We start from the raw sequence: 26,075 nt of genomic DNA, 5'->3' as shown, positions 1-26,075 counted from the left end.
TCAAATCCCAGTTCCACAAAATACAGATATTAAAAAAGTATAGTGATAATTTTTTCTTAAAATATAGTCTGTTCAGGGCTGGGGATATGGCCTAGTGGCAAGAGTGCTTGCCTCGTATACATGAGGCCCTGGGTTCAATTCCCCAGCACCACATATACAGAAAAAGGCCAGAAGTGGCGCTGTGGCTCAAGTGGCAGAGTGCTAGCCTTGAGCAAAAAGAAACCAGGGACAGTGCTCAGGCCCTGAGTCCAAGCCCCAGGACTGGCCAAAAAAAAAAAAAAAAATATATATATATATATAGTCTGTTCATATGTTTTTGCATTGTATTAATCATATCTCTTTTTCAGGAAGAAAGCAATATGTAACTTATTTGACTTCTTTCATAATATAGGGACCTAGAAATTGTGTTTTTTCCCCTTACTACTGCTTTCTCTGAACCTCATAAATTCTGGAGGGATATTGTGTTCATTCAAAAGTATTTTCAGTTATCATCTATGAGAAAAAAATTCGTTCTCTCTCTTTGTCAAAGAACAATCCACTTGTTAACATACATTAATCATATAAAAGGATTTCATTATGATCTTTCCACATATGAGTAAAATGCACTTTGATAAAATTAAGCCTCTGGTTCCTTGATTAACATTGATGCAAAAATTCTCAACAAAATTCTGGCCAATCGACTTCAACAAGTCATCAAAAAGAATCATACACCATGATCAACCTGGATTTATTCTGAGTATGCAAAGCTGGTTCAATATATGCAAGTCAATCAATGTAATCTACCACATCAACCAGAACAAGGTAAAAAAAAAAAATCACATGATTATTTCTGTAGATGCAGAAAAAACATTTGATAAAATCCAACACCCATTTATGATAAAAAAAAAAAAAAACCAACAAAACAAAAAACTGCCTTTGGAGAAACTAGGATTACAGAGAACATTCCTGAATATAATTAAGGCTGTCTAGGACAAACCCACCGCGAGCATTATTCTTAATGATGAAAAGTTAAAACCATGTCCTCTAAAATCAGGAGCAAGACAAGGTTATCCTCTCTCTCCTCTCCTCTTCAACATAGTACTAGAATTCCTAGCCAGAGCAATAAGTCAAGAGGTAGATCTAAGGGGATCTAAATAGGAAAAGATGAAGTTAAACTTTGTCTCTTTGCAGATGACTTGATCTTGTATCTAAAGAACGCCAGACACTCCACCCCAAGTTACTTGAGCTGATCCAAAACTTTGGCAAAGTAGCAGGATATAAAATAAGTGCCAAAAACCAATGGCTTTTCTATATGCAACTACCCAAAGAGTGAGACTGAAATCAGGAAAGCAACACCTAATGCAATAGCCTCAAAAAACTTAAAAATACTGAGGAATAACCTTTACCAAAGAAGTAAAAGACCTCTATGATGAGAACTTTAAAAACATGAAAAAGGAAATTAAGGCAGAACTAAGGAAATGGAAAAACCTTCCATGTTCCTTGTATGGTAGGATAAACATTGTCAAAATGGCAATATTGTCAAAGGCTATGTACAAATTCAATGCAATACCAATAATATCCCAACATCATTATTTAATGAAATACAGGAAGCCATCCAGAAAGTCATATGAACAATAAAATACCCTGACTAGCAAAACAATCCAAAGTATAAAAAACAGTGCTGCAGGAATTTCAATACCAAACTTCAAGCTGTATTACAAAGCTATAGTAATAAAAAAAAAAAAAAAAACTTGGTATCGACACAAGAACAGGACTAAGGACCAATGGAATGGAACTGAAGACCCAGAAATGAACCCGCAGAAGTATGGCTACTTAATCTTTGATAAAGGAGCTAAAAAAAAAAAACTGACTCAACAAATGTAACAAATTAAAAATAGATAGTTATATACCACTCTGCCACAAAATCAGCTCCAAATGGATCAAAGACCACAAAGACAAGTCAGATACCCTGAAAAAACTAAAAGAAGAATAAGAGAAACACTTGGGCTCCCTGGTAAGGAGGAAACTTCCTTAATAAAGAACCAGAAATGCAACAAATCAAAGAAAGGTTGGACAAATGGGACTGCATCAAACTGCAGAGCTTCTACATGGCAAAAGACATAGCTTGCAAGGTAAACAGAAAGCCAACAGATTGAGAGAAGATCTTTACCAGCCATACAACAGAAAAAGGTCTCATATATAAAATATACGTAGAACTCAAAACATTAAATTCCTCTAAAATAAATCCTCAAAGAACCAACTGCCCCTCAGCAAATGAGCTAAAGACCTAAAAAGAGACTTTCTGAAGAGGAAATGAGAATGGCCAAGAGACACATGAAAAGTGCTCTACATCACTGGCCATAAAAGAAATGCAAATCAAAACAACACTGAGATTCTACCTCATCCCAGTAAGAATGTCCATTATCAGGACAACTAATTATAACAAATGCTAGAAGGGATGTTGGCCAAAAGGGAACACCACTACATTGTTGGTGGGAATGTAAACTTCTTCAACCACTCTGGAAAGCAGTGTGGAGGTTCCTCAGAAGGCTAAACGCAGTCCCACCGTTGGGCATTTACCCAAAAGATAACAAGCAAGATCACACTAAAGCCACAAGCACAACTCCGTTCATCTCAGCACAATTTGTCAGTGCTATATATGGAACTAACCCAGATGCCCCTCAGTACAGGAGTAGATCAGGAAAATGTGGTACATATATACAATGGAATTCTATGCCTCTATCAGAAAGAATGACACTGCCCCATTCATAAGGAAATGGAAGGAGTTGGAAAAAAATCATACTAAGTGAAATGAGCCAGACCCCAAGAAACATGGACTGTATGGTTTCCCTCATAGGGAATGATTAGCACATGTTTAGGTTAGTCACAGCAGAGGATCACAAGAGCCTAATAGCTATGCCCTTATGAACACATAAGATGATGCTAAGTGAAATGAACTCCATGTTATGGAATCAAGTGGCATATCATTATTGTAGTTATTTTCAACATATCATATGAAACCATACCCTTTCTCTTCCTCTTTTTCTCTCTCTCGTATTCCCTTCCTGTGGTTTTACCCCTGCTCTCACTGTATATGATTTTAGTACCCTGGATACTGTATATATGTGTATTTGAACTAGGGAAGGGAAAGGGAATACCAAAATTAAGAGACAAAGGATAAAAAGACAAGCCATTACAAAGGAAATACTTGCAAAAACCATTTGGTGTAAACCAACTGAACAACTAATGGGAGAAGGGGGAAGGGGGAGGGGAAATGGGCAAAATGAGGGAGGAGGTAACAAGTTGAACAAGAAATATACTCACTGCCTTACATATGAAACTCTAATCCTTCTGTACTTCACTTTGACAATAATGGGGGGAAAATTAAGCCCCTATGTTGCTCTTTGTAAACTCTTTCTTTTCCTACTTTTTAATGCAATTTTAACAGATTTTATTGTGTTCCTTTTCTCTTTTCTTTCTTTCTTTCTTTCTGATAACACCAGGCTTTGGGGTTTGTACCCAGGATGTTGAAATTTCACTTGAAAGTGGTCCACCACTGCAGCCATGCCATTAGCAGCTATGCTATTTTGAGACACACTTGTAAACATTTTGTTCACACTCAACATCCTTCACTGTCTCATTTCTCCCTTTCTCATTTGTCCCATTTAAACTCCCTAATAATCCTAATTTTACACTCCTTGCATTTATTTTAAGGTCTATATTCCACATATGAGGAACAGCATGTAATATCTGACTTTCTCAGTCTGGCTTATTTCACTTAACAATATTGTATATTTCTGCCTATGTCTTTGGGGGGATTTTTCATGTTTTTGTTACTGATTTCTAATTCCAGACCAGTGGTATGAAACAATATCTTTATAGTTTCTACACTTAAAAAATTAATCATAATTTTTACTCTAATATCTGATTATCCTGAAAATATCCCAAGATATGTAGACAAGATACATAGACACAAACCTACACCCAAATGTATCCCACGAATTGCATGCACATTGTTCTATTTTGACTTACATTATTGAATGTTCAACAATAAAAAATTGTTCTGTCTTTTGTTTGTCCTTACCATTACAGGCATTTAGCCATTGCTGGTCTGATTATTATTGTTAAAATATTTATTTGGCCTTTCATTTCTGTCTGTAGTTGTTAGACACTGTTTTTCTCTCTGTTTCTATCTCTCCATCTCTCTTTGCCTCTGTTTCTCTGTATCTCTAACTCTGTGTAGCTCTGTGTCTCTATATCTGTCTTGGTCTCTCAAAAAAAGGCATTCTTGTATCCGGTCATGAGAATACAAATGAGAACCCCCAAATGTCCATTTTTTGCTAGATGAAGTAAGTATCTTCATACTTTTTCTATCTCTCTTCAATATTATATTATGGATTAGTCTACAGTAAATAAAAAATCATATCATGGCTATAAGTATAGAGAAGATGTCACAAATATAATAATAAATGAAGAAAGTTAGACACATATTATAATGTTCACAAATAGTCCAGTTAATCAATGGTATTGGAATGAAAGAGAAGAGTCACTTGTGGGGTATGAAAATAATGAAAGGAACTAGGATAAGTTCACTTTCTAGGTTATAATCATGTTCTTTCTCTTCTATTCCTTCTTCTTTTCCCTCTTTCTCTTCCTCTGTCTCTTCCCTATTCCTCTTTCTCTTTCAAATTGAGTAGATGTGAGATGAGGATCATCACTTTTTAAAAAATACTTACAGTGTCAAATTATATGCACTATTCTTTATATAAAAATCATTCTTTAAGAAAATAAGGAAAATCAGCAGGATACTGATGGCATACACCTACAATCCTGGCTATTCCAAAGGCTGAGAGCCGAGCAGCATTCTTCAAGGCTAGCTCAAGTAGGAAACTCTATGAGACTCTAATCTCCAATTAAGCACCAAAAAGCTAGAAGTGAAGCTATGGGTCAGGTGTTAGTACTAGCCTTGAGCAATAAAACTCATAGACAAACCAGAAAACTGAGTTCAAATCACAGTATCAACACACACACACACACACACAAAAAAAAATACACACAAATCTTACATATGCATCTACATATATGTGTGTATGTGAGTGTGTCTCTCTGTCCATATATATATATATATACACACACTATATATGCATATATATGTATAATTCATTTGTATAAAAATACTATCAAAATCATTAGACTATCTCCCAAAGGATACAATCTCAAATCAACCAAGTGCAATTGAAGGCAGGCTACTGGAAGGTTCGACAAATATTGTCATGAGGAAAAATTTAAATAAATAAATATGTGTGTGTGTGTGTGTGTGTGTGTGTGTGTGTGTGTAACATAATGTCAACATCTCCCTTATTAAAATCCTACTCAGTTTAAAACAAATCAAATTTGATTTTCATATTTTGTTATGTATTACATTTTACTATATTTCAGAACTATCAGAAGTGGAAGTGTAATAATTTTGCCTCCCATTCCATTTGTGAAAGACAAAAGGGAGAAAAAAACAAAAGGTACAAAAGAATCCTACTTAATCCTTCCTACCTAGAAATAGGTGGGACTTGGGCTGCTATGCGGATGGTGAGGTTCCTACACTGAGCATCAGGCTGTACAACTGAGATTACAGGCCCCAGTGAATACACCAACACTTGCCAAACTTACAGTAACATGCACTGGGAGATCAAGCAGAAATCTGCTACTTACAAAGGAATATGCCTCCTGGGGGAACTTAAACTTCTTTAGGAATGTTTTTCTTACTTTTCAAATTCACATGCTGCTTATGCTATTCTTTTTCATTGCATTGTGATGCATTTTTAAAAATCTCAGAATTTTGTTCCTATTTAGTTTTCATAAACCAGACAGTCACATTAGAACAAATAGACAAATAATTTACCTTGTAAACATCTTTCAAAAACTTTCACATTCATCATCTCAAATGCCTAGGGCAAAGGAATTGCATGTATTCAGATAGTTTAGGGCTCAGCACAGGTATTTGACAAATGCCTTTAATGAGAATTGTGATTTTGTCAAGCTCCTGGAATCAGAGAAAGAGCAGCACTTATGCAATTTGTCTCTTTCAAGAATGGCACAAACAGAACAGTGGCAGTCTGCTTGCTTAATTCTGCTTCCCTTGCTTCATAAACTGGATGGGCATTAGAAATCACTGAGGGAAAAGACAATTAAAATCAGTGCACATCATGGCATTACACAGCCTCTGCACAGAGGATCTTAGACTTCAACCAGCATGGCTTGATTATTCCCACTACATATCCAGCCATTCACAAGTCTCTCACATTGTGAGAAATGCCTGAGAAGAAACTCTCATAGTCTCAAATATCAAATTGTTAGGGACATCCTATAGATTATCACCATCTAAGAGAAAGTTTATATTCTGACTGATGAATCTGTCAAATTGGTATGGCAAACTTGAATCTCAGATATGACTGAAGCATCACTGGAGAATGACCTGAATAGATAGACCCTTAATTTTCCCCCAAATAAAACTTTTCCTATGCACTCACCAGTGCCCAAATTTCAGCATTACAAATTCCTTCTTTAGGCATAGGGATGTGTCTTTGCACATACGAAGTCTTCTTTACAAGTGTAAAGGAGAAACATCATAACACTTTATGCATGTATGCTGACAATAAATCACTAATCAGACTATTCAAGAAAATAAAATATGGTACAGAGCCTGAAAGAGGGAGTACTTATAAACTGTTGAGAGCTAGCAAATTTAAGGCCTTTGGCATGGGAGAAAGCAAACAACACAGAAATGGGAAAAATGCAGTCATCAAGGAGACTTCAAACACAACCTATACACGGTGCAATTGCCAAAGTCCAATTACATTTTTGACAGAAATTATTGAAAATCTAAAATTCATGCAAAAACAACAAGAAATTCTCAATTAGCCATAGCACAGCTGAGATCAGAGGATTAGTTCTTAGCCAATCTGGATAAAAAAAAATATCATGAGGTTCCATCCTCAATTAACCAGCAAAATGAAAAAGAGAGGCCTGACACCTGGCACAAATAGTAGAGGGCCAGCTATACTCAAACAGGAAAATCATGTCCTGAATATAGGAGAAATAGGAAAAGGAGAAGGAGGAGTGGGGGGAAGAGAAGGAGAAAATAGAGAAGAAGGAGGAGGGGAAATGGGAAGAGGAAAATATTTCTATCACGTAGAAATCCTTCCTGTAGGTATATACCCAAAGGAAATGAAGCTCATAACTCATAGACATACCTAAACTCTCTTATTCGGCATAGTATTATTCAGAATAACCACGATAATGGAAATAAACACTTAGTATGTGCTATGGAAGAATGGATAAACAAATACTGATAAATACACACTTATTTTCTAGAATTGAAATATTCCTGATGGAAAACAGTATGGTTGACTGTAATTTTAAAAAAGAAGAATTTTGCTGGGAGCTGGTGTCTCATGCCTGCAATCCTAGCTACTCAGGAAGCTGAGATCTGAGGATAGCGGTTCAAAGCCATCCCAGGTAGGAAAGTCCATGATACTCTTATCTCCAACTAACCACCAGAACATGGAAATTGGCATTTTGGCTTAAGAAGTGGAGTGCTAGCCTTGGGGTGAAGAGCTCAGGGACAGCGCCCAGGCCCTGAGTTCAAGCCCCACAAATGACAAAATTAAATAAATGAACAAACAAGATTTTTTTTTATTTGAATGTGATAAATGTACATGATAGAATGAAATATTTTGTGTTTTATAATGATATTTTCTTACATGCAATATTAATGAATTTCAAACAATTTAAAATCCAAATATTCTGAAATTTTATTGACAATTCTAGTTTCTTCCCTTTTTTTTCAGACTGGTTAAAGACTGGTTACTTCAAGTTGGAATACTAATGATTCAATAGGCATGTACAATAGACATTCTTATAGTTTCAAAATGATAATAAAAATCCCAATCATAGCAACATGACTGATTATGTATAGAAAAAAAGAATGACATTTTAAAACATTTTAAATATAAGAAACTAATATTTGTCAATGTTGGGGTCAGCTGTGTCTTTAAGAGGCCACAGCTGGCTTGGCCCGTCCCCTCTTCTTCTGCCTTTAAAAGGAAGAGAAGCCCCCTGCTCCTGGGGCGAGCACGTGTGCAATGGCGGGGGAACCCCAGAAACCCAATCCTTGGGGAACTGGGCCTCCACCCACAAGGGAAGTCCCCTGACATCACTTGACACACAGTTCTCGTGGCCAATCTGTTGTCCCTCTCCTGCCCTTGGGGTATATCTTTGTGGCTTCTCATTTGAATAAATTAGAATCGTCCCAGAGACGGTCTCCAAGACCCCATGTGCCAGTGTCTTCCTTGGGCTGGCGGGCAAGGGGTTCTCGCGACCACATGTGAACCGAGGCTCAGGATGTAAGAGAGTGAGTATGGATCCCAGACAGAAGAGATAGATAAGCCCAGGACCCCTCCCCACGTGGATGGGGAGGGATAGAGCGAAGCCCAGCATGTCAAGATACAGTTAATGGTGATAGTCTAATATCATTTATCAGATACTTAAATTGGTTGTAACTTAAATATTTAGAGATATGGTATGACATCTCCATATTTGTATGCTTGTTCTAGCCCCTTAATCATTATGGATGGGTCCCAATGACAGACATAGAAATCTGTCATAATGTGTCGGGTTTTTCTTCACTAACAGGTGAAACTCCGTATATTGGGATACACTCTCAGCATTCAGACTCTATTTGAAATAAACTCCGATTATCTTCCTTGTGCCGGCCAAAGCTTTGCACCTGAGCTTTTCTGCATCATACTACTCAAAATTCTATATTCTCACAAAAGAATTATAAAGGGTAGAGCTCTGTTGTCTTTGCTTCACCATCCCCTACATGCCTCTGTTGTGTGTGTACAGGTTTCCTGACATAAAATCACAGCCCCTAAAGCTCCCAAGAACTTTCTACTGTCCAGACATCCAGATTTAATTTCAGAGCCAGCCCTTTCAGAACAGAACTCTTATTCCTAAAGATTCGTCTAGATATTATGGCTTTAAATCAGTTGTGAGTCCAACTGCTGTTGTACTCTCTGATGATCACCTGCAGCCTTTTCAAATCAAATACAATTTTCTTCTCCCTACTACTCTTTCATATAGAACAGTGTACCTGGCACAAGTTAGACCAATAATTGATTCTTGAATCAAGATGGACATGGATTTCACTGCTCCAGAGATCATGGATAGATTTCCATCTCTGACTAGAACAGAAAAAAAAGAAAGAATATCAGAAAAATAGTTTTATCAGAACTAGCAATCCAGCTCATGGAAAATTTCAAAAAATAAGCTAGGTATACATTGTTGCTATAAAGACTAATAGTAGTCATTTGATCAAGACTTGACCGAGAAATTGTCATTTCCGAAAAAAAAAAAAAAAACTAGCACTTCCTGATGTGTGAAATTACCTCTGTGGAGGAACTTAGGATCATGAGTGATACCAGCTCAGAATTAAATTCACGTCAGAATTGCATCTTTCTTCTGAGATGATCACTGGTTATTCTACAAACCTGAAATTTCCTAGTGGGCATAATTCTCACACAATCCTTTCTCCACAGGTCATCTATAAGAACTGAAAAAACAAAAGTAATCTTCCAATTAAATGATATATGTATACATGTGTGCACATGTATTTGCTTAATTTTTTATTGTCAAGGTGATGTACAGAGGGTTTACAGTTATATACGTAAGGTAAGATAGTTATATACGTAAGGTAAGATAGTGAGTACATTTTTTGTCAAACACATTACTTCCTCCCTCATTTTTCCCACCTTCTCTTCTGCCCAATCCCCCCACCCCAGGTTGTACAGTTGCTTTAAAACATATTGTCTTATAAGTATTGCTGCTGCATTGGTTTGCTTTTGATCCTTTGTCTCACCATTTTGATGTTCCCCTTCCCTTCCCTAATTCTGATAAACATATATGCAATACACAGGGTACCAAATAAGTTACAGTGACAACAGGTACTAAATCATAAGGAAAACAAACAAAAGTAGAAGGCATACTTTCACACAGTACATTGAAAATAACAACAACACTGACAAAACAGTTATTTCCATAACTTGGGGTTCATTTCACTTAGCATCATCTTATATGTTCATATGTACATAGCTATTGAGCTATTGTGGTCATTTGTTAGAGCTAGCCTGCGCATTTATTAATTATTACCAATGAGGAAAACTTCAGAATCTATGTTTCTTTGCATCTGGGTCACTTCACTTAGTAGGATTTTTTCCAAGTCTTTCCACTTCCTTACAAATGGGGCAATATCATTCTTTCTGATAGAAGCATAAAATTCAATTTTCCATTCATCTACTGAGGGGCATCTAGGTTGGTTCCATATTTTAACTATAGTAAACAGTGCTGCAATGAACATGATTGTGCTGGTAGCTTTAGTATGGTCTTACTCGTGTTCCCTTTGGATAAATGCCTAAAAGCAGGGTTTCTGGGTCATAGAGGAGTTCTATATTTAGCCTTTTGAGGAACTACCAGAATGCTTTTCCAGAGTAGTTGAAAAAGTTTACACTCCCGTCAACAGTGTAGTAGGATTCCTCCCCTTTTGGCCACAACCCCGCCAGAAACTGTTGTTATTAGTTTTCTTAATAATGGCCATTCTTACTGGGGTGAGGTGGAATCTCAATGTTGGTTTGATTTGCATTTCCTTACAGACAGTGATGTAGAGCCCTTCTTCTTGTGTCTCTTGGTCATTCTCATTTCCTTTCAGGAAGTCTCTCTTTAAGTCTTTAGCCCACTTATTAATGGGGCAGTTGTTTCTTTGAGGATCTGTCTTGGGGGAACTTAATTTTTTGAGTTCTACATATATTTTAGATATGAGGCCCTTGTCTATTGTATAGCCAATAGCAATCTTCTCCCAATCTGTGGGCTTTCTATTTACCGTTCATTCTATGTACTTTGCCATACAGAGGCTGTGCAGTTTTATGCGATTCCATTTGTCCTATTTTCTTTGATTTGGTATGTCTCTGGGTCTTTATTAAAAAAGTCTGCACCTGTGCCAAGGAGCCCTAGTGTTTCTCCTATTTTTGCCCAGAATCCAATTTGTTTCCACTTATTGAGTTATGATATCTGCTTATAGGGCATAAAAGCCAATGCCCAAGAAATTATGCATTTGACACTTTTCATGGACTGTCATTCCACAGCTATCTTGTATAATCTTTTCCATGTTTTGATTTCCACCTGTATATGGAGGGGTATACCTAGCCAATTTAAGGTGGACCCAGATCATGTATTTACTACACAAGCTATGCTCATAGATTGATCAGTAGTTGCATAACATCAGTCCACATATTTCAGGTCTACTTAATATCTGTTCCTTAGTGCCATCAGTATCTACATCATCAACATTTATTTTCTTCTAGGTTTTGTTGCTCTTTTCACCCTCAAACATAGCAACCTCATCCTCCCCACTTCAGGTATCTTTATTTCTAGGAGTTTTGCTAGAAAAAGAGGTAGTAAAATTAACACCAATTACAAGTAAAAGTAGTTGGATCAATTTATATTTTATTTGAAAATACATTAAGAAGAAATGCCCTGGATTTAAGGAGAGAGATTGGAAAACAGACATAAGAGAAGGATGGTGCATGCAATTTCTGGGAAGCCATGACGTCTCAGGGCTTTGCTAGCAACATTACTTACATTAATTCATTTAATTCTAATAGCAAATTGGGTTAAAGTCGTTACATATTCTCTCTCAAATCAAACTATACTATTAGTGAAACTATTATAAGGATGGCTACTGGAATTAAATAAAAATAATTAGGTTTCCAGCACTCTGACAAGATGCATAATATCGATTAAATGGGGGATTTTTTGTTTTGTTTTTTCTTCTGTGGGCCTAATTTTTCTCAGCTATAAAATCAGGATAGAATAATTACATTAGTTCCTCCTAAGCAATTTTTTTAAGTATAACAGGATGCTTAGACTTTGTCTCTGTTTTACATCAGTTTCTCAAAAAATCCAAATATTCTCATGTATGAAAAACTATTCAGTGAGAAAACAACTACTCAGTGTTTACACAAAGAAATTATCATTGATGATCCTGTATATAAGGTTACAAAATTCTTGAAGCTAAAAGAACTTGGAGCAAAAATGTTTATAAAAAGAGTTTTGAGTACCATAGCAGAGTATCCCCTCTTGAATGGAACGTAACTAGGACTGAATGGCTCTCTACTACTCCAAGGCAAAGGTAAAAAACCTCATAGAGAACAGGAGGCCTTTATCTCACAACCATGCAGGCCCCAATACAGTGGAAAGGTACATATAACTGTCAACCACATGCTCTCAGTGTTGGTGGCAGCACATAAAGAAAAGATTGCTTAGATTCTTTTTTCCTAGAATTTATTAGAGGGAAAAAAAGTGAAAAAGATATCAGCCAAACATAAAAAAGAAAAGAATTTTAAGCAATCCTAAGAATGTTGTCAAAAAACAGCGGCCAGAATGAAACCAATAGAGTTAAGGTGCCCCACATAAGATTCAAAATGTGTGTGTGTGTGTGTGTGTGTGTGTGTGTGTGTGTGTGTGTGTGTTTTAAAGTGTGATATAGGGAGGCTTCACCTGGCAGATCTGGAAGAGTAGTTCTCCTCAGGGACCATCAGATTGGGTACACAACAGGACATGGCAGACTCTAAAGAAAGTTACAGTTGAAAGGACTTGAGCCTCCATAGACATGCTTAGCTATGCATTTGCATTCCTAGTCTAGTTGTGTCCATTCCTAAGTTCCTTCCTCAGCTTCCTTTGCCAAAACCTCAAAAGCCCCTTATGAATGTGAGGAAGACAATCCCCTAGAAAACCCTACTGCTCATGGAGACTCAGGACTCAATACTTCTCTAATCCTGTCCTCATCTCCGTCTTTCTCTCTCCCAAGATTTATTGGCACTGTAAATGAAGTAAGATAACATAACCACTTAGAGAAAACAGTTGAGATTAATTCAGAATCATAGACACAGTGTGTGAAACTGTGAAGTTCTCCAATGGCAAATGTGCCATTCTTGGTAAGGAGACATTGTCTTTGAGTTTATTTATTACATCTGGGATGGGAAAAGCGGACCACAGCAGCACAGAACTAATACATGTAAACATGAGCACAAAGCAACTGTAATATCATTGAGCAGCCTACTGGCCTTATTTAAATACTACAACCATGAGGTCAAGGTTTTTTCCCAGGTTAATCAGGTAGGAGAACTGATCCTCAGTGTACATGGGAGACATTTCTATTGTGGTCTCAGCACAGAGCACTCCCTGGGGAGTAACTTGAGACCATCTGGTCTGGGTAAAGTAGATGGTATGAGTCTGGCCAAGTTCTGCTCTGCTGTGATCAGGGAAGCAGAATTTCCTGTTTATGATTGTGAGACCGACTGACTTCTGATGATAAAAAGGAGGAGGGAAAGGATTTTAAGGTAATACACTCCTAAGAGTAGGGATGGTACCAGTAGTTTGGAAAAAGTCTGTGAAACCTCCCCATGGAAAGGAAGGGATTAGGCACACTGAAGAACCATACAGATATTGCTGCAACAATTCTGCCATTTTCACTGGCAAAACAACTCCTTATATAAGGCTGTAGCCAGATATTTATGAGACCCCAATAACGTCTCACAGGAGATAGGCAAGATGCACATCCCTTCATACACACCACTCATATAGACCCTCACTCCATGGTCAATGATTTGAAAAGTGAGCCTATAGAACATGCAGGAACTAAGACCCTCATAGCTAGAAAAGAGAATAGTTCAAAGAAAGTTCTGACTCAGTCATACTGAAAGATAATTATAGCATGAAATAAAAACTTTGTCATTGCACAAAGTTCAAAATTTCAATCAGCAAAGGAGGATTTGAGAGGGTTTTTTTCCCCCAAAGAGAGCCTGCAATACAAGTAGAAAATACGCCAGATGCTTAATTCAGAAACAAGCAGCATAGCATCAAGAAAATAGACATCATGAGCTCCTGAACTAGAAATATCCACCAGATTCAGATTAGAGCATGGTACAAATTCAATAGACAGGATTTGAATTACTTAAAATTGGTGTGAGTGGAACCCAAGAACATTGTCCTCTTTGGGGTATGTAGCGAGTAAATATGTCCTTGACTTCAGCTCAGTCCATCACCAGTTATGGTGTAAATTCAACCCCAAGCAGCAATTTCTGAATGAAATCTATAATTCAGTGCAATTCAGGTACAAAAGTTGTATTCATCCTCAACTTTATATATGTTTCATTCACAATAAGGATGCATGATTGAATTTTTCAAGTCTATACAACTGTGGATTTTTCTACTAGCAAGGCAAATTTATTTTATGCCTTAGTGATTTTCCATTAATAGACAGGCCACAAATATTTCAAAAAAGTTTCAATTTATATATCAAATTGTACCTAAAACTGAGACTAGTACATAAATTTTCATACCAGTATTTAAATTTAGGGTAATAGTTTATTGTATAACAGTTTGTTGTACTAAATTATAATGAGTTGATTATTCTTCTCGAAATTTCTGTGTAACTGGCTTTAAAAAATCAGCTTAACATTCTGACAGCTGGAAACTATGTCTAAAATGACCATAGCAACACAAAAGTCCTTAATAAATTCCATCATTATGATAAAAACAGAAACAGAATAGCCTCCAGATGTCGTGTAAGATTTCCAGTTTATTGGTGTTAAGAATGCATGAGAAATTTGAGATGATGAGTTGTTGATCTTGGTTATAGTCTGAGCTCTGCCACAAGCTAACTGTGAAAGCATTAGCAATTTTCCCATCTCTCTTGGTGTTTGTAAAACTATTAAGTTAGATAAAGGTCCTTGGAGACAGTAACCACTGGTCAACACTAATCAGTGAGTTTTGAGAAGCTGAGTTATCTTTAATGTCCTTCCTATGCAGATATTTTGTTAGACCCTACATAAATCATTTCCAAACATTTCAAAACAATTTATATAGATGAGGGAAGAGTTGTGCTCATCTGATGACTATAAAGATATGATTATTAATTATACCGAATAGCACCTCAGTTTTTGAGGAAACTCTTTACAGATCTCTGACTTAAAAGCCACCATTATGCATGTCAGTGCAGATGTGATGTATGCAGTGCAGTGATAACTGTGTTTATCACTGAGATCAAAATGGATTGAAAGAGGGACTTCATATGCAGGAAGATCCAGACAAAGACAAAGTTTTTATATATGACTTAGGGATTCTAGAGTTACTGTGAAGTGTCTAAGTAAGTCTGAAGAGACTCAAGAAACATATGATTATGTAACTTCTCTGTGAAGACACCTCTAAGAATAATATTATTACGGTATTCATGGAGATAAGTTTCGATCCTTGGGGTCATCCTATTTGTTTCTATCCCAACCCATCCTCAGTTTTCTCTACTTCACTGAGGTTTGAAGCCCACAAATGCCTAGTGTTTGAATTCTTCATAGGTTTAAATTAGATGGATTTCCTAAAAGCTAAGAAATGATGATATTAAATAACATGAGCAAAGCAGACTATACTTGGAGAAGTAATGATAATTAGTGAGATGACTAAGAACTGAAGGTATCGTGTTTCTTCTGTCACCTACTCTCACAGGAAACACGTTATTTCTTATTTTAGCTTGGGTAACACGAACAATATATTCACATGTTATTAGATACAAATAAAAAACTTAAATTAGGAATTTACACATAAGAAAAAGTATCAAGTGAGAAACAGTTAAAATTAATAATTTCACTATTCAATGAAGTATTAATGTGATATTATAAAAACAATGGATATGGCAATGTTGATTAAAACAATTATGTTCAAAACAATTAGATATGACATTGTTGATAAAAAACAATCATATACAATGTTAATGTTTATTGTAAAATATTAAAAATTAGTTTGTTAGACATTTTATATGGAATCATATAATTGTCTTATGAAATAAACAGGATATTTCTGGACATTTTAAAGGATTATATCTGGGGAGGGACATTTAGAATCCACAGGAATGAGCAAAGTGGACAATTATTTTTTATCAAATGCAATTTTGTGTATTTGATGTCTTGCCATAAACACAAATTAGTTCTCTAATTAAAACAAAGTTATTTAAAGCTCAGCATGAATCATTTATTGTGGCCAGAAAATGCTAAAATGGATTTTATGATGCCATAACATTTCACTGTGAAATACTTCAAGTACAAACATAATGATGCTAGAAACATCAGTGCTCTCATATAACATTAGAAGGGAAGGGAAGGGTTGGAAAAGATGAGGAAGAATGATGAAAGGAGTGACATTGATCAAAATGCATTGTACTTATAAACTGATATATTGAACGGTAACCCCTTTGTACAGTTACTTAAAGATAATAAAAATATAAAGCAAAACAAAATGGTGAATAAATAAAAGAAATATTAATACATACTAAAATTTCTTTAATATTTTTCATTTCTTTAAAAAATAATAACAAATATGGCCAAATATGAATGGATATTTCTCCTTATTCCATTAGCCACTTCATATTCCAGATATTACCAAAAATCTGAGTTTGTAGTGCCTGGACTAGTATCTAATACTAGTTTACTTAAGACTTGATGTAAAGGGCAAAATATAGTTCATATTATTCTTCAAAACTGCACTGTACCTCTCAATTCCTCAAGACTGAAGGACTTTCTACCCAGTTACTGCAGTATGACAATGAACAGGCCTCGGCTGTCAAGTCGGGACCCACACTTTTGGGGAAAAGTCTTTCCTTTGTTACACTCACCTCCAGAACAGCCCATTCAATTGGCAGGAATTGGGTGCAGTGAATGTGTAATCTTGCAGCCCATTCAGTCAACCAAGGAAAGCTGAGAGGCCATCTCATCTTGAGAACTCCCTACCAAGGAAGTGATGAACCCTGTGCTGAGAAGAACAGGGACAGCACAACCCAAATCTAACTGTGAACAAGCATTGGGTAGTTTCAGATGGATGAACACCCCACAATAAAAGGGTATGTCACTCTTCAGAAATATTAATGTATGAAAGACAAAGAAAATCTAGTGATGAAATGATAATAAAAGAACTTGAAAATGAAATGATAGGGGAATTTCTTGTAGTGTATTGTATTATTGGGATAGCTTGTAATTCTAACACATGCAATTGCATGGTGATTACAATGGAACATGCACTTCTCTGGGACATAGATTAATATTTACATAGATTATATTATGCAATCTCCTCTTGAGTCAAGTATGGTTATCTTAATTGAGGAGAAGGAGTTACAGAGAAGCTATGTAATCTGGCCAGGTAGCAGAGGAAAAAGAAAAGGTGGCTTTGGACCAAGGAAGTTTGCTTAATAGAGTCATTATTTTTATAGAGTTCCTTCTACCAATCCTCTATAGCAATTCTTATCCTCTGTTTGGTAAAACATAATTCATTTATCACCTATTGTGGTTGAAATTGCAGCAAAATGGAAATTTTATTATATTGGTCAAAGTGATCATTTGTGGGCTGGGGATATAGCCTAGTGGCAAGAGTGCCTGCCTCGGATACACGAGGCCCTAGGTTCGATTCCCCAGCACCACATATACAAAAAAACGGCCAGAAGCGGAGCTGTGGCTCAAGTGGCAGAGTGCTAGCCTTGAGCGGGAAGAAGCCAGGGACAGTGCTCAGGCCCTGAGTCCAAGGCCCAGGACTGGCCAAAAAAAAAAGTGATCATTTGTATACCAACTAGCTGGAAAATAATTTGGTAGTATGTAGTACCTTTTAGGATGCAAATACTTCCAGACAGTGAGACAAGAGTTTAGCATAAGCAAAGGATACTCAAGTGTGATATTCTATTTTTACTTTGTTTTGATTCGAGCACTTGAAAAATCTTAATGACAGAAAATATAGTACAATTCTACTTACCCATTTTCAACTGACCAAATAAAACTATTCGTAAATATCCCACAGCCTCTTTTTTTCTCTTCCAATTTTCATAGCACCAGTGTCTCTTTTATTCCTGATGTCATCGTCTTATGTATAGTCAGATTTTCTTCTGAGTGAGTACTTGAGCCTTTCAACCTTGGAGTCAACTAGAGACAGCTTTCCTAGGAACCCTCCCAAAGGCTAAGAACAAAGGCATACATATGAACACATAGAAATGAACATCCTATATACACAGTAGGGAGGGTCCATGGGGAAAAAATACAAGTGGAATTGTGCCTTAATTTGGCAGTAAGTTGATTAGTCAGATAAAAAAGCAAAGACATTATACTTTTTAGTTCATGTTAATTTCATAAAGTAATTGTAGGACATTTGTATACATGCATAGAATTTATTGTGACCATATTCCATTTCTGACTCTTTTCCTTCTCTCATCCCTTTTTCTTCTTCCTCATACTTACCAGTCTTTATTTTCCCCTCTAAATTCAAAGTATGAGAGAAAACTCAGGACACTTGTATCCAAGAAACTGGCTTATATCACTTAACAATACAGAAGACGTCATGAATTTGAATATCATCCTTGCACAAAGACCATGTTAGTCTTCTCTGTATTGTTCCAATTTTAGTATGTGTGCTGCCAGGGCAGACATGAGAAAACAGCATTCTAGTGAACAAAGCAACTTGTTCAAATGCACAAAGTCAAGCTAACCTGTGCTTATTCCAAACATGGTGGTAAGATTAATATGAAAGGAACATGTTAGGTAAAAGCTTAGGAAATGGGTTTTTCTAGTGGATTTATGTCATCTTTGGCCTGGTCAGGAGTTAGATTATTCTACTAATGCTAGAGATAATCCATGAGTGTGATTACAGCAGTAAAAAAAAAAAATGGTATGACCATTGTTACCTTAGGGAAAAATAACTATCATCAGTGTGAGAAGTAAGCCTCAGGAGGTATTTCGCAGGGAAAACACTGCTATCAGAACAACTGGACATGAATAGGAGGACACACTGTAAAACTAGGATAACAACAAAGATCACCTTTCATGTGGATTTTGCAGGTAGAATAATTAAATCGTGATGTCCAATTTGCTGACACAGATGAGGCAGATACAGGAAGTGGCTGCGTTATTTTTGACTACACAGAATTTTCCAATGGTTTGAGAACAAAGAAAACAGGTTTATAGGGTAGAGAGAGAGAGAGTGAGGAAGAGAGAGAGAGCGAGAGAGAGCAGATTTAATATTCAAAGTAGTGGTAACCTAAGTACCAAGATCTATCTCTCCCATTCCTCCTCTCTCCCTCTCTCTCTTCCACTTCTCTCTTTCATCTCTCTCTCCTTGTGGTTTCTTGAATGTATAGGAAACAAACACTCCAAGGCCAGTGCATCGTCTTCTCATGAATAAACAGGGAAAGCTAAAACTGCCTTAAAGTTGAACAGAGATGGAATAAATCTCTACAAAGAGTCTTCTCTTATCTATAACTTTAAAAAGTTTTCCACAAGATTAATGTGCTAAATCATATAACCTAAGGGAAGAAATAACTCAAAAATACCAGAATCACAGTGAGATAATTTGATTAGGACAGAACTAGGTAATTAATAGTTTGATTAAGTAAATAGCCAGAGTTCAGAAGGAGATTTAATACAGCGTTCATATCCCAGGATGAAGATTCTGTAAGGAAATATGGTTAAGATACTCTTAAGCCATTAAATTACATTGTCACTTGAAGCCTAATGCCCTGGGCACTCCCCAAACATATGGCAGAAAAATATCTTGTCGAGAATTTCATTGCCAGCATCAATCCATAGCTTTGAGAGTAACAGCTGCCATGCTGGATGGGGTCCAAGGATGTCTCAGGACTGTGTGATGTTGAATGAGATGGATGGAAAGGTTGAGGTTTGCTTCCACATTTTTTTTTCTTGCTTGCTATAGGGATCATGGATCACTATCCACAGCCTGACATCTTGTTTCTCCAGACCTTCTGCTCAATCTTCCTAGCAGGAAGAAATGACAGAGAAATGTAATCACTGGGCAGTGCATCTTTAAGTGGAAAGATTCACAAGGCTTTTCTAGGAAACCAAACTTTATCATTCTGACCTCATTTATCATGAAGCAGTTAAAAAGAAGCCATGGTGCTGGGTTCGGTGGTTCATGCTTATAATCCTACCTACTCAGGAGGGTGAGATCTGAGGACCATAATTTGCTTTTGTATTGAATTATTTATTGTCAAAGTGATGTACAGAGGGGTTACAGTTTCATATGTAAGACAGTGAGTACATTTCTTATCAAACATGTTACCTCCTCCCTCATTTTCCTCCCACCTTCCCCTCCCCAACTCTCCCCATCCCCTCAGTTGTACAGTTGGTTTAAAGAATATAGGTTTTTACTATCGCATTGTTTATAACCAGCTTAGACAGGAAAGCTCATAAGACTTACATCCAATTAACTGCCCAAAACAGTCAGAAGTGAAGCAGTAGCTCAAGTGGTAGATCATTAGCCTTGAGTACAAAAGCTCAGGAACAGCACCCAAGCTCTGAGTTCAAGGCCTAAGACGCATACACAAACACAAAACTATGTACTGAATGTTTGTTTGAGTTAAGATTAATTAGTATTATTTTTTATATTCTGAAATTTAACTCAAGGCCCTCATGCTTGCTCAGTTTGCTTGTACAGCTACCACTTGATCCACAATTCTAGTGTAGCATTTCACTAGCTATTTTGGAGATGGAATCCAGTGGGCATTTCTGCCCCAGGCTAGCTTAAATCTTACAGATCTCATTCTCCTGAGTGGCTAGCATTGTATTTGTGAGCTGCTGGTGCCTGGCTTAGAGGATTTTTTTGTTTGCTTTTTGTTTTTACTTCAGCAACAGTGGGAACTAGGTTGAATCTGGTACCATTTTTCCAAGAAGTAAATCTAGAAGCTGGGAAGTGAACGAGAGGGATTCTAATAATCTATTAAAATAAGCAATTACTTAAATACACATGACATGCCCAATAGTCTTTTTGGTCCTTCTGGTTAATGTACAATCCTGAACTGGCAAAGCCACTTGCAGTTACCAACCACTAGCACACTCAAGAAATGACTTTATTAATTCCTCTCTCCAGATAAAAATACTATTCTTTCTGGGACATTTTTCAGGAGTTTTTTTTCTTCTGTTGTGATTGTCAAAGTTCTCAGGAGGAAAAGTTTTACAGTCATCAGCACTTTTTGACCTTAGATTTCTATGAATGGACCACGAAGTTCTTCATATTAACAGTAAAATGTCAAATAATTTTGATATTTGAATTTGTCAGCTTAGCATAACAATAAAGTAATACCAAAATATGGCACATGGACCTGCATATTTTATTAGAAGGTCAGGGGGAAGAAGACAGTTTGGATAAGTCAATGACTTATGTTCAATGACTACTGTGGGACTATGGTAGACCTCAGGTACTCAGAAGGATGGAGCAAACATTGTTTTCATCTTCCCTCATGCCCAACATACAGCAGATGGCTCAGAATGAATCAATCAAATTAAATTCTAAAGCATAATGACAATTATTTTCGATTGTTAGTAACTAACAAAGTTTTAAAACAAATTTTAAAAATAAAGTTCCTTCTCTTTATTTGCTTGTGCTACATGATTTTCTGTCACTTTCTCCCTGTATGCTAGTCTCATAAATTTGAATTTTAGACAATAAAGAGAAAAATGTTTATCACATTTTTATTCTTCCTTCAGAAACATAAATTGTATCTAAGAAGAATTATAACTCACAGAGAATTTTACCCTTAGTAATATAAAACATGGCATAATTATAGGTACAATCTCTGGCCTAGTTTTTTGTGTGTTGACCTTAGTAAATATATTGTTTTATTCTCATATTTTACTGTTTCAGAGCATACAAACAGAAATTTAAAAGCAATGAAGGCTTGCTTGATAAGCTGAGTGAATTGGCTGAGCAAACATAAGAAAATAGAAAATCTTATCTTGGACAAATGTTTATGGATATAAAATGAGGGATGAATGTTTTTGAAATCAAAAGCAATTAATCTCTCTCAAAAAACTGTGGCATTTAAGCAACAAATACATTGAGAAAAATGTATGTGGGAAATTCAACCATACTCAAGGGCTTTAATGTGAAAAGATTAGAGAAACAAACTGGGAAGGTAATAAACAAAATCTGTGATTGCTCATTAGTATGAGGGAGATTTTGAGTCTGAAACAGGGCAATCAGGTCTGGCCGCCGCCATGCTGGCAACATGGTGTATTATAGCCTCTGGCATCTTGTCTTCATGGTGGGGGAAGGTGAAGGGCATTCCCAAATCCCTGGAGAAAGGGGCAAGCACTGGGTTGATAGGTTACTAAACCTAACAGTCCAGTGTCTGAGACTGGGAGCTTTCTGTGACTCTGCCCCCCTGACCTGACCCTATTTAGGCCCTGACCAGCTCAGGTGCCATGAAGCCATGCCACATGTATCTGTCTGTGTTCATGTCCTGTCTCCTGGCTCTTCTTTGGTCACCATGGCATCTCACGTTTGCTCTCCATTAGAGCTGAATCTGTTTGTTGGTATTGTTTTTGTTATTTCTTTCCTCTTGGGCCTTCATGGCTCAGTTTCCTAACAGTGTTAAGTGTATTTGCTGACTGCTGGTCTTTGAGACAGGAATCCACCATGCATCACTGGCCTTAATAAAGACTCCAAGATTTGACCTCTCAAAATATGGCTTCTCTGTTTTCTCACCTTGTAACAAGGCAAATGACCAGAGAGGGCCATGTGAAGATAAAAGAGCTGTGGGGTCAGGAAGATCAGAGAGGTGAGGGGGAAGGCATTCAATGCTGTTGTTAGGTCTAGCATGGTTTCTCATGTATTTAAAAGTTTCACCTGAATAAATACATGAGAAACCAATACAATATGAACAAAAGATTTAATTATGGAAATGTGTCCTACGACATGAACTCCAAAAAGCCACTTTTTAGTGTTGCTGAACACTTTTGTATACAAAATTCTCAATGGTGATTTTAACCTCTCTATTACAAGTATAAAACTACAAGTAAAAGATAGACAAGTCCTTATTCTTTTTAATCCCTGTCTAGAAGAACTGGAAGGGAAAAATGACAGAATTTGCACTTGAGTTTTGTCATTAGTGCCACTCACCATGTCATGGGTTCCCTTTTATGATGGATGAGGTGAAGATTCACAGTCAAAGCCAGCAGTTAACACAAATTTCTTTCACCCAAGAGTAACTACCTATTACATTTTCTTGAGACAAATGGGTTTTTATTTTGTTCCTTAAACTCTTGGCTTCATGGAAATACCTACCCCAAGATAAATTGTAACCTTGGGAAGTTTTTTTCCAAGACGTTGATCTTAAACCATCTTAAAAGAATAAGAAAAACCTTACAGCTAAACTCCAAAATAACCTTCCACATAGAATCAGAAGCATCCATCAAAGGCCCATTTCGTAAAGTTTACTTTGTGATAGTTGTTTGGATGGATAGTTGGGATTTTTCCCCCATTCTCTGTGTTTCCACTCTTATTTATGGCAGCTAGAAGTTTCTCTAAAGAACTTGTCTGTGCCTGTAGTTTTAAGGAAATGATGGCATCTGTGATACCACTTTGTAGAGTTTAGAATGTTTATACCATCATGAGTCAGAATAATCAGATTGCATGATGCCGTGAAGGGCAATACATTTTACTTTACTTACTTGTTCTTTATTTGCAACTTTTGGATTTGATCTCCCTGTTGAGACCTCAAATTCCACTGAGAAGTGGCAAGAGGGAAAACTCTCTCTTCCATGAAACTCAGCTGAGCTTGAATAATTCTGGTGAATGTTCTGGTTTTTAGATGCTCAGGCATCAGTTTGGGACCCTCTCCTCTCCTATGAATGTGGGCATCCAGGCTGGAAATTTGTGAGAAAAAATTTGGTTGGCCTTCCTTGACACCAGCCACACATCAATAAGGCAGGAGAACTACCAATAGAAAAAGACTGGACAATAACAGCTCTGGACACATTCATAAAATTTGTAAATTTGTCTCTGAGTGATTTTCATAACCCCATTTTATGAGGCTCAACTTCACTTGAAAGGCATTTAAACATACTTCATAGGCTAGCTTCTAGCAACTGGATGCCTTCAGTCTCCCAAAATGTTAGCTCCAATGTCATTCTAATCTCTCTCTCAAAGAAGTCAAAGACCCAAATGAAATTTTTTCTTCTACATACATTTCAGAGCTTTCTTTTCCTGTTACATTGTTTAAATTTCATGTGTAAAGAAACAATATCATGAGTTACTTTGCTCTACAGTAAAAGTATCTGTGGTTTTCCTTTTAGGACACTTGCTTTCCAAAGTGGGTACAGGGATACAGATTTGAGAAAGAATCTGGTACCAGAGAAAATGACCTTCCATTTGATAAATAAAATATGTCTATGAGTTTTTGTGGCCTTTATTTTGTTAAATTTAAATTTTGTTTTCCAGTTTGTGATATACTGAACAATCTTCTACAAGGCCTAAAATTCCAGGATTGGAAAAATGCAATATTTTTTTTCTTTTTGACATATAAGTTCAATAGGAAGAGTAAGATAAATTGATATCATATGATTTAATGTAAATAAGTAAATTTACTAATTTGTGTTTGTGTTATCTTGTTTTATTTTGCTTTATCTGAGTCACAGCCCTGACTTTTCAGTCAGTTCTCATGTGAGCTGCTTCCCTGATGCTTTGGGAACATTAGCAATATGCATGCCCTTTGTCTCCCTTAAAATGTGATGACAAAATGTCATTTTCTGATATTTTTAGGTATAATGTAAATAGGCATAACTTTTTAGGACTACATACCTAATACCTAATGCCTGTTATTTTTAATCATCAAATGGTTATACAAGGTGGTTGCAGTTTACTATATTCACTTATGTCCAGTGTTTCTTGATCAGAGGCACCTCTTCCAGAATTCTTCCCCATCCTCTAGCCCTTTCCCTGGACTCATGTTACATTTCCCACTTCAATTATCAGATATTTACATCCAGTCTTGTGACTATATTTATCTCCTTCCCTTTTCCATTCATGCACCTCCCCCACACTTGCTCCATCCCCTTCAAATATTGCTTCAGCTTCTTGGTTCATTTAGTTAAGATATCTGTTCATTGTGTTTTAATCCATGGAGACTTGAGTCTGTGTACACTGTACCTTAGTCAATTTGGTTGTGTACCTGTGCATATTCCCTTGTGTATGTGTACATGGGAGCCTGTGTTGTGACTCCAAGATCCACATATTATTGACTTGCACCTTTTGTTGATCTGTGCCTCTATAGGACAGATGGGACTTCCACTTTTCCTTCCAAGATTCACCCAGCAAGGTTTCTACTTAGGTGACGGTGTTCTCCCACCTCAAGAGCTGTGGTGGACAGACATAAAAGCCATCTATCCCAACACATGAAGCCTGAAAAGGCAGCCACTCCAGACATCTGGCAGTAAAGGAGCCGGACAGACAGCTCAGCCATCATATCATGTAATTGCTCTGGCTACTGCAAAAGCGTGCTTAACTTAAAACTTTTATCTATTATATGTTAATATTTTAATTGACAAAACTGTATATATTTATCCAATCCTGATGTTTTGATACACACACTGCGGAGGACTGAAATGAACTTATCAACATATTAAATACTCCATATTAGCATTGCAAATGTTAAGATTTCTTTTTAAAAGATAAATAATATCCTACTGTGAATATATATATATATATATATCCCTTTTTCTTTATCCATTTTTCCAATGATAGACACTTACATTAATCCCACATTGTCTTAATGTGAAATAATGACACAATAACCATAAGATTTCAAACAGCTTTTTCAAATGATAGTTCAACATTATTATTTTCATTTTTGCCAATCCTGGGGCTTGAGACTCAGGGCCTGAGCACTGTCCCTGGCTTCTTTTTTCTCAAGTCAACACTCTTCCTCTTGTGCCACAGCACCACTTCTGGCCTTTTCTGTTTATATGGTACTGAGGAATCAAACCCAGGGCTTCATGCGTGCTAGGCAAGCACTCTACTGCTAAGTCACATTCCCAGCCCTGTTTCAACATTTTTTGAATAGATGCTCAGGACTAAAATTGCTACATCATGTGATCATTTTATTTTTAGGAGTCCATAATGGGGTTACCAACCTGCATCTACTAACAATGGCAGAATTCCCTTTCCTTTAT

At 36.7% G+C, this 26,075-nt stretch overlaps 1 non-coding gene across 1 annotated transcript; it reads right to left on the bottom strand.

The window, feature by feature from the left end:
* Nucleotides 1–18,435: 18,435 nt before the first annotated feature.
* LOC125357000 lies at nt 18,436–18,540 on the bottom strand. The gene has a single exon (XR_007212032.1). It is a non-coding gene; the product is annotated as a U6 spliceosomal RNA (small nuclear RNA).
* Between the last annotated feature and the right edge of the window lie 7,535 nt (nt 18,541–26,075).

This window comes from Perognathus longimembris, chromosome 8 (genome assembly GCF_023159225.1).
Source record: "Perognathus longimembris pacificus isolate PPM17 chromosome 8, ASM2315922v1, whole genome shotgun sequence".
Classification (NCBI taxonomy): domain Eukaryota; kingdom Metazoa; phylum Chordata; class Mammalia; order Rodentia; family Heteromyidae; genus Perognathus; species Perognathus longimembris.
This window is presented reverse-complemented; position numbering and strand designations above follow the sequence as displayed.